General features: G+C 36.7%; 1 long non-coding RNA gene across 1 annotated transcript; it reads right to left on the reverse strand.

Annotated features, from left to right (window-relative positions):
* Positions 1-6,907: 6,907 nt before the first annotated feature.
* Positions 6,908-7,421, reverse strand: LOC147299770 (uncharacterized). The gene is made up of 3 exons (XR_015120029.1): positions 7,362-7,421; positions 7,206-7,274; positions 6,908-7,089 (listed from the first exon to the last, which is right to left on the reverse strand). It is a non-coding gene; the product is annotated as an uncharacterized LOC147299770 (long non-coding RNA).
* Positions 7,422-9,049: the final 1,628 nt, after the last annotated feature.

Raw genomic sequence — 9,049 nt, forward strand, 5'->3', positions numbered from 1 at the left:
CTGCAATTTTTATGGGTTTAATCTCTTTTTGGGATTTTTTGTGGGTTATTTTGTGCGTGATTTGAAGGTTACATGTATGTTTAAAATTGCTCTCCATCACACCTGATGTATTAATATGTTTAATTTGCTACTACAGAGAAAATTTGCAATTTTCTATTGCTGATATGATTTGAAGATGAAGGCCAAGAGGATTAATATAGTGTTCAATTTTTCTTGGATCTTACTGTAAGGGCTAACTTTAAAATTATCACGTGGAAAAGGGTTATAAGACAAGTGACAAACAGTCAAACAGAGAGCCCTGATTTAATGGCCAAAGAATACACCTTCCTGGTCCAAAGCATACTCCTCGGCCATAGCTGGCCATTCAACAAAGCAGGCAAGAGTTAACAAGCCGACAACAAGAATCTCATGACATAAGGGAACAAGCTCTGAAAAGTGACATAGCCATTTTACTATTCTAGCTGAGAAAAGACAAAAGGTAGCATGCATAAAACTGTCAAAAGTACAAGTCAGGCAAGTTAGGCAAGGTTCAAAAGGAGATAAAAAATGGCTTTACAAGTGGAGCCTATCCATATGTGTGGAGAGGAGAGTGTTTTGTGGGGGATGTGTTTGGAGAGATGAGTGGAATTATGGATGCCAAAAGCACAACCGTCGGCATTCCACGCTCAATGATAGGCCCCGAAGGTCGACATACTCCATTGCACGCACAAACATGACTAGACAATCCGAGTAACAACTATCCACACACTATGGGGGTGATAAGTGGAATTATCGATGGTGGTATAAATACCAAGCTATAGAAAGAATATATATGAGTATCTTCAACCTCAAAAACAGAAAAACCAGATCCCAAAGCAGCTAACCATTTTATTTTGAATATTCAAAGTGACTCATTTCTTAGTCTTTTCATTATAGTTAATGTATCTCTCTTGTCTTTTAGGTAATCACTATCATTGAAGATAGACCATTGTTATTTCTTTATGGATATCTGAAATTCATTGCTTTTATTAGATGTTGTCTTTATTGCTTTTCTTTTACTGTTTTATTGTAAGTTCTCTATGAACATTCTAAAAGCAGTTTATGTATTTTCCTCTTTGGTTCTGAGATTAATGAACTTTGTTTTCTGGATTTATTATTTCTAACTTTTGTTATAATGCTTTCAAATACCTAAAGGTCATCACCCACTCTAGGGGTCACCAAAAAGCCCAAGCTCCGAAGCCCGCCCGGCCCATTGGGCCCGAAGCTCGATCTGGCCCGAAATTTGGGCCGGCTTGGCCCAACCCAAATAGTCATTGGGCTGGGCTTGGGCCATCCCCTTGAAGCCCACGGGCCGCTCGAAGCCCGCCCGCTTAGGCCCGGCCCAAAGCCCATTTACACACAATATATCTTCAATCAAAAAATATAAGATTTTGGCTATGTTGTGAATCGAACATGAGACTTCATGGAACAAACATCAACTCTCAATCAACTGAGCTAACTAGTTTATTTGTCTAATTGGTGAATCATAACATATTTAATAGATTTTTCGTTTGTATACTCTAATAAATTATTAATATGCTTATTAAGTTATTATATAATACTATAATCAAATAATGTTCGTAAATAGTAATAGTGTAAACTGTGTAATATCATAAATAATAAACTTTTAAATTTATATACAACATTACAAATTTACAACCATAGTTATTAAAGTTATTATAATAAACTTTTATAATACAATTATAATTAAAGTTATTAAACCATGATCGTTCATTAATTCAACGATCTGAACCGTTCATTTTTTATGTTGATAGTCAAATATCATCCTTACAAAAAATTGGCAAAATAGGAATTCATCTACCCGTTCGAATGTTCGATTATCATTAGAAAAATCACAATCATTCATTAATTCGACCACCGTTACGTCACTCTTACATCTCCGATTGAGCTAATTTTTTGCAAAGATTCTCTTTGAGTGGGGAACTAAAGTTTGAACGGTTCGGATCATTGAAAACACGATCGATATGTGAGCTTCTACATATAAATACACTTGAAGAGTATAATTCTTATAACTTTCCCGTTGAAACCTTGTTGTTTCCATAATTATGAAGACCACAACGTGATTTCAACAATCTGACCCGTTCATTTTCTATGTTCATAGTCAAAGATTATCCTTACAAAAAATCAGCCAAATCGAAATTCATCTACCCATTTGATTATCATTAGAAAAACCACGATCGCTCATTAATTCGACCACCGTTATGTCACTTTTACATCTCCGATTGAGCTCATTTTTTGCACGAATTATCTTTGAGTGAGAACTAAAATTTGAACGGTTCGGATCGTTGAAAACATAATTGCATCGTTTGTTTATAAAAATATGTAATAAAATATATAATAAAACATATGTACATTTATGTTTTATTATAGTTGTAATGTTATATATAATTTTAAAAGTTTATTATTTATAGTATTACACTATTGCTAACATAATAGTATTATATAATAACTTAATAAGCATATTAATAATTTATTGAAGTAAACAAACGAAAGAGCTATTAAATATGTTATGATTCACAAACTTAACAAATAAACTAGTTAGCTTAGTTGGTTGAGAGTTGAAGCTTGTTATATAAGGTCTCATGTTCAAATCACAACATAGTCAAAATCTTTTTTTTTTTTTTTTAAAGATATATATATGTGTCTAAATAGGATTTTGGCCCATTCTAGGCCGCCCATTCGGGTCTAGCCAGACCCGGCCCTCCAAGCCCGCAACCCAAAGCCCGATGGGTGGGCCTTGGGCTTGTGTATTAAAGCCCAAGCCCAATCCGGCTTGGCCTGAAAGTCCTATTGGGTTCTTAGAATTCAAGCCCGAACTCGGTCCGAACCCAAAAAATTTGGGCCGAGCCCGGCTCATTGCCGACCCCTAACCCACTCCTTGACCAACATTCATTACACCAAAGTTGAGTTTTTACGGCCTGTCGTAAATACTGTTTTTTTACGGCAAGCATAAAAAACACGCTGTAATTGTTGTTTAAGTTTTGTCTTTTAGGACGTGCGTTTAATGCGCGCTGTGATTTTGTGAAATTTAAGGCATGCATTTTAAACGCGCCGTAATAAATCATAAATACAGCCTTTATTAACGACGCACATAACTTGAATGCCGTAATTGATGCCTTTAATATTCACTCGCGCCAAATATTCATGAAAGTTTAGTGTTCCCTCCTTTTTTATCTTTGTTAGACACTTAGACTCATAAACCCAGCAAATTAAACATTTCAGTGGGAAAAAAGGAAGTAAAAAAGATATAAACTCAGCACAAAAATCGAGCAGCAAAACAAAAGAAATAAACATATATTTCATCCAAAAATCAAAATCGAGCAGCAAATTGAACAACCACTAAGCGTACCCACCCGCCGTTTCTCCAAAATCGATCACCCACCCGCCGAGCGTATCCACTGAGCGTACCCAGTCGAGATTCTGGGTCTATCTGAGAAGACAACCACTCACGGTCCACTCACCTCCGATATGAGCTTTTCCATCTGAGAATCCTGAGTAGTAAGCCTCCGATCTCTTTTTCCATTTGGTGATGATTAATTTTTTGGGTCCTTGTCCTACTATATATCTGTATGCATATATATGCATATATGTACCTATATCTATTCATATGTTTAAATTTCTATCTCTACTCGGCGTTGTTTAGTTCAGTTGATTATGTGCATTGGATGTATATGTACGCATTGGCCTACTTTTAATGACTGGTGAATGGTTTGTTTTCATGGTGGTTTTTGAAGAATTGAGAAGGTTATGAAAGAGTCCTTTTTGGATTGAATTGAATGATTTCTTATTTGCTCCTATTTCATTGTTTAAGTTTACTACCATGATAAAAGGGAAAGAGGATGACATTAAAGAAATGTGGAAAAGGAATCAGCAAAGAGACGAACGTGGGTTGATTAAAGAAAAGGGGAAGAGGCAAGAAAAGAGTGAGAGAAGTCACTGGAAATCCTGGAGGTTCTGGAGGTCCGGTCCTCAATCTTCAAGACTATTGCTTGTCCTACATCAATATTTTTGATCAATCCCTCTAATATCATTGAAAGTGCATGTAAGTGTTGCCTTTTTTGTTTGCTAGCGAATAGCTAAATACCTTTGGCTTTTAGCATTCAAAAGTGGATGGTCCCATACTCCCATTACACTCACTCACACATAAGGAGTGTTACCTTTTAGCTGAATACCTTTTTTGGTAATTAAAAATTGACTTCAATTTGCACACTCATTATACATAAAAAAATTTGACTTCAAATTGCACACTCATTATACATAAGGAGCGTAGAAAGTTGTTTTTTTTTTTTTTTGGCCACTGTAGAAAGTTGTTATTAGAGTGTTCAAATAATAACATTTCCATAAAAAATACTAATATGTCGAATTTGGTGATGATTAATTTTTTGGGTCCTTTTCCTACTATTTTTACTGTGAAATCATTCTTGGCCCCTTTTTTTTGGGTGTTAATCATCCTAATATGTACAATTGCATAGCTTGGATAGTGGTTTAGAGGTTAATGGGCCTATACTTTGATTTGAGATCTTGGTATTCAGTCTTTTTAGCTCAGTCAATGCAATCTGCTAAATATCTGTTCTTTGTGAAAAATGAGAGACTATTTTTGAATTTAAAAACTGCTAGTCTTTGATATATAGGCTATAAAAGGACAGAAAGATAGAAGTTTATATAGCCTTTGTCGATAAGTGTGTGTTTGGAATTGAATGGCTTCTGTAGCATGTATAGCTTTCAAATAGCATAAATTATTTTATCCAAATTGTTCTCATGAAATTGAATGGCTAGTTTTTGGAATTGAATAGCTGCATTTATCTGTTTGTCACGGCTATGGAGAGAGCAGCTGCAGGGTTCATATATGGTACTGCATTGGAGTAATATCCAATGTCGGACTGAGAAAAAAAGCATATATAAATCAAATAGAAGGTTTTTGGCCTCTTCACTTATTGTGATTGATTTATAAGGTTCTAGTTTTCTGTTTGTTATGTGTTTCTTTTGTTTCTTGTTGTTGGATGGTTTCGTATTTGTGTGTATTTTGTTGTGTTTCCTATTGGTTTGCTTATTGTACCTAAAATTATTTTTCTCCTTGGGTGGTGTTATAGGCCATTTTCATATGTATTCACTCTATGGTTTTATTTAGCTGCAGTATGTATTAAATCTATGGTTATATTTAGCTGCAGTATGTATTAAATCTGAGTAAGTTTGAAAATTCTTAGAGGCAAAACTTTATTTTAACGGGGGTTTCATAAGTGGATGTTTGTTTGTTAAATATGACAAATATATGTGGTTCTGCACTTTGAAAATAAAATTGAATTTTTTTATTTAAAAATTTGGTGTTTAGTTAAGAGGAGCATCTAGACAAGAGAAAGAAAAACCATCATGGATAAAGAATGGACATCACTTTGAAGGTTAAAGCTAATAATGGAAATCCAAATAAGATCCAATGCCCTTGCAACCTATGCATAAACCTACAATATCACCCTTATATGAGCACTTGGTCATGCATGGGATGGACGAAACATAGACTAGATGGGTCTATCATGGGGAAAATCCTCGGATATCAGTAGATCGAAGATGAAACTATTGAAATGTGAGAGACATATAGAATGTACAGAGATGCTTACTGTGAAGATTTGGACGCTGATATGGAACCTACACATGAAAGAAAGGAGCACGAAAAAAGGGAACCAAATTTGACAGATTTTGTGGAGGAAGCTAAGCTTCCTTTATATGAAAGTTGTGTATTCACAAGGATGTCTGCAACTGTTGTGTTATTCAAGTTCAAGGCTAGATATAGTCTAAATTGATGAACTTCTTGAGATTTTTCGTAGCATGCTGCCACATGATAACAAACTGCCAGATTCTTTGTATTCAGTAGAAAAATTGCTCAATGCATTTGATCTAGGTTATGAGAAGATACATGCTTGTGTGAATGATTGCTGTTTATTTAGACAAGATCTAGAGCATTTGGAGACATGTCCGAAGTGTAGTTCTTCACAGTGGAAAATTAATGAGCGCACAAAGAAGATCCATAAGGCAGAACAATTAACATGGCATTACACTCACAAAAGTTAAGATGGCAAGATGCGGCACCTAGTTGACTCCTTGGCATGGAATAGAATTGATAATAAGTGGCCCTCTTTTGCGTCAAAACCCCGCAATCTCAAACTTGGGGAAAACTATGATTTTGTGAATTTGAATTAGAAGTCTAAACAACATCCTTTTACATGAAAGTGTTTATAACTAGAACCAGTTAGTTAATGTACTAGTGTTGAGGACTTGTGAAATCTGCTTTGAAGGAATGGTGGGATGTTGCTATACCATTATCATGTTTGAATTAATGTGTGGTTGCTAAACTTATTATAAGTAGGGGTGGGCACGGTGCGGTCCGGCCCAGTTCTCCCCCCACACCGGCACTGCACTGTAGAGGACAATACGGTGCGGTGCGGTGCCGGTGTGGGAGAATTGTTGCAGCAAAACTGGACCAAACCAAACTGTAACAGTTCCGGTCCGGTCCGGTGCACTGTTTCTGTTTTGGGCCTTACTGTTTTGGGCTTTTTAGTCTGAGCCCAATTAAAAATTTGGGCAAAAAATAATCAACCATATTACTGTACCATCCTGTCATGTTCTCACTTCTCATTTCAGAACAAATAACATGCACTCATAAGCTTTTCACTGCACCACATTTCAAGAAACGACAAAAAATTAAAATCCAAGAGAAAACAAAGCCACAAGCTAGCAAATCAAATTGGTAACCAAAAACTAGACCATGAATAGCAGCTAAGGGCCTGCCAGACATATTATGGTCTACAGTCAAACATACCCTGTAATTTGACACAGCACAACACAATAAAACACAAATTTGCTTATACAGCATACAGATATGTAAAGAGGATTCACAATATGGATCAAAACAACCCATTAATCAATAATTACAACATTTCATATCCCCCAGCCAACAAACACCAGAAATCACTCATTGTCTTCAAATAACCCTTGCCAGCAGCCATCAAATACACCATAAAACCCCTGCCAGCAGCCATCAAATACACCAGAATACCCCTGCCAGCAGCCATCAAATACACCAGAATACCCCTGCCAGCAGCCATCAAACACTATAAATTAATAACTAGGCAACTAAACAATGGAATTCAACTTGTGGAAGTAAAAAAACTTACCATTTAGGCTGCCTACTCAACACTGAACAGCAGAGGCTGTTTTCTTTGAAGTGGCTAAAGACATGTATTCTATAAAACAAATCAAAAGATGCACAATTCAGTTTTCAATCTAAGAAAGTATAATACAATAAACTAAGTTATAACAAAAAATTATACCAGCTTCAAGTGCTTCATAAAACTCCATTTCTTCAATGGATGGATCATACAGTACAGAAGAGATATCATCGGATCTCAACCAATTTTTACAACAAATAAGAGCCTCCACCATCTTTGGAGTCAACGAAGCACGAAATGGATTAACTACCCTCCCTCCCGTGCTAAAACAACCCTCTGAAGCCATTGTAGAAACTGGAATTGCAAGGATATCCTTTGCAATTAGGGCCAAAGTAGGGTATTTAACCCCATTGTACTTCCACCATTGAAGAATGTCAAATTCAGAGTTAGGATTGCCTTTTTCAATAGGATCCATGATGTACCTATCCACCTCATGCTCCAAAATCACTACATGACTTGCTTCAGCTTCCTCCAACCATTCCCCAAGCAATTCTTGCCTTTTTCTTCCCCCTCTAAGTGCCTTATAAGTTGTCGAAGTACTAGTAGTGGCACTTGAGGAAGTAGGACCAGTCAGCCCACTACTACTAGAACCTTGACTTTGGGAGTTTGGTGCAGCATACTCATCAAACAATTTGATGAGTAAGGCTTTGATCTCTTCTTTCTTCTTGGTGGCATATTGTACATCCAAACAACACTTTTTGAGCATGTATGCCAAGTTTCCCAATTTGTATCTAGGGTCAAGGACAAGTGCAACCATCAAAAATTGGTTGATCTTGTCAAGATCCCCCCAATACTTCTGAAATTTCTGCATCATGCCTATGGACATTTCATTCAACACCACTTGTGCCTCCGAATCATCAAAACCATCAAAAGACATATCTTCATCACTAAACCCTAAACATTTAATTTCATATTCAATGGAAATTAAATCGTGGAAGGTTTCATGGACAGCGGGTTGTGTAGTCAAACTCATTTTCAAGGTCATGTCATAAAAGACCTTCAAGAAGTTCACAAAAACAGTGGCATTGACCCAATCATTCCCATTTGGTAGTCCTACCCTTTTCCTAACATTGGAAACCCCTTCTTCATCTTCACCAAACCAACTCAAGTATGCATTGTGCTCTTCATTGTCTCCCAACCTATCAAAAGCCTTTTGAAACTTCAAAGCAGATTCTAACATCATATAGGTAGAATTCCACCTAGTTGGGACATCCAACACCACAAGACCCTTGCATGGAATTGTCTCTACCTCCACACAAGTCTTGAAATTAGCCAACCTTTGAGGTGAGGATCTAACATATTTCACTGCATTCCTAATGGCTAGGATTGACTTCTCTAGTTTCTTCAATCCTTCCCCAACTATCAAATTCACAATGTGAGCACAACACCTCACATGCATGTACTTCCCCCCCAAAACCATATTAGCATTTGTCCATCCCTTCATCTTGCCCTTTAGATATTCAATTGCCACAGTGTTTGAAGAGGCATTATCTGCTAAGATGGTAAGAACCTTCTCCACACCCCATTCTCGCAAACATTGTTCTAGAAGCTTCCCAATTGAATTCCCCTTGTGATTAGCTATCACTCTAAAGTTCAAAATCCTTTTGTGTAGCTTCCATTCACTATCTATAAAATGGGCAGTGATGGCCATATAGTTAATGTTTTGACAACTAGTCCAAGTGTCGGTTGTGAGGCATACCCTATGTGAGGATAGATCCTTCTTCAAATTTTCCTTCATTTCATCATACAAGGCCAAGAAATGCCTAACAAGGGTCCTACGGGATGGGACT

The sequence above is a fragment of the Dryas octopetala genome, chromosome 1 (genome assembly GCF_963921425.1).
Source record: "Dryas octopetala chromosome 1, drDryOcto1.1, whole genome shotgun sequence".
Classification (NCBI taxonomy): Eukaryota; Viridiplantae; Streptophyta; class Magnoliopsida; order Rosales; family Rosaceae; genus Dryas; species Dryas octopetala.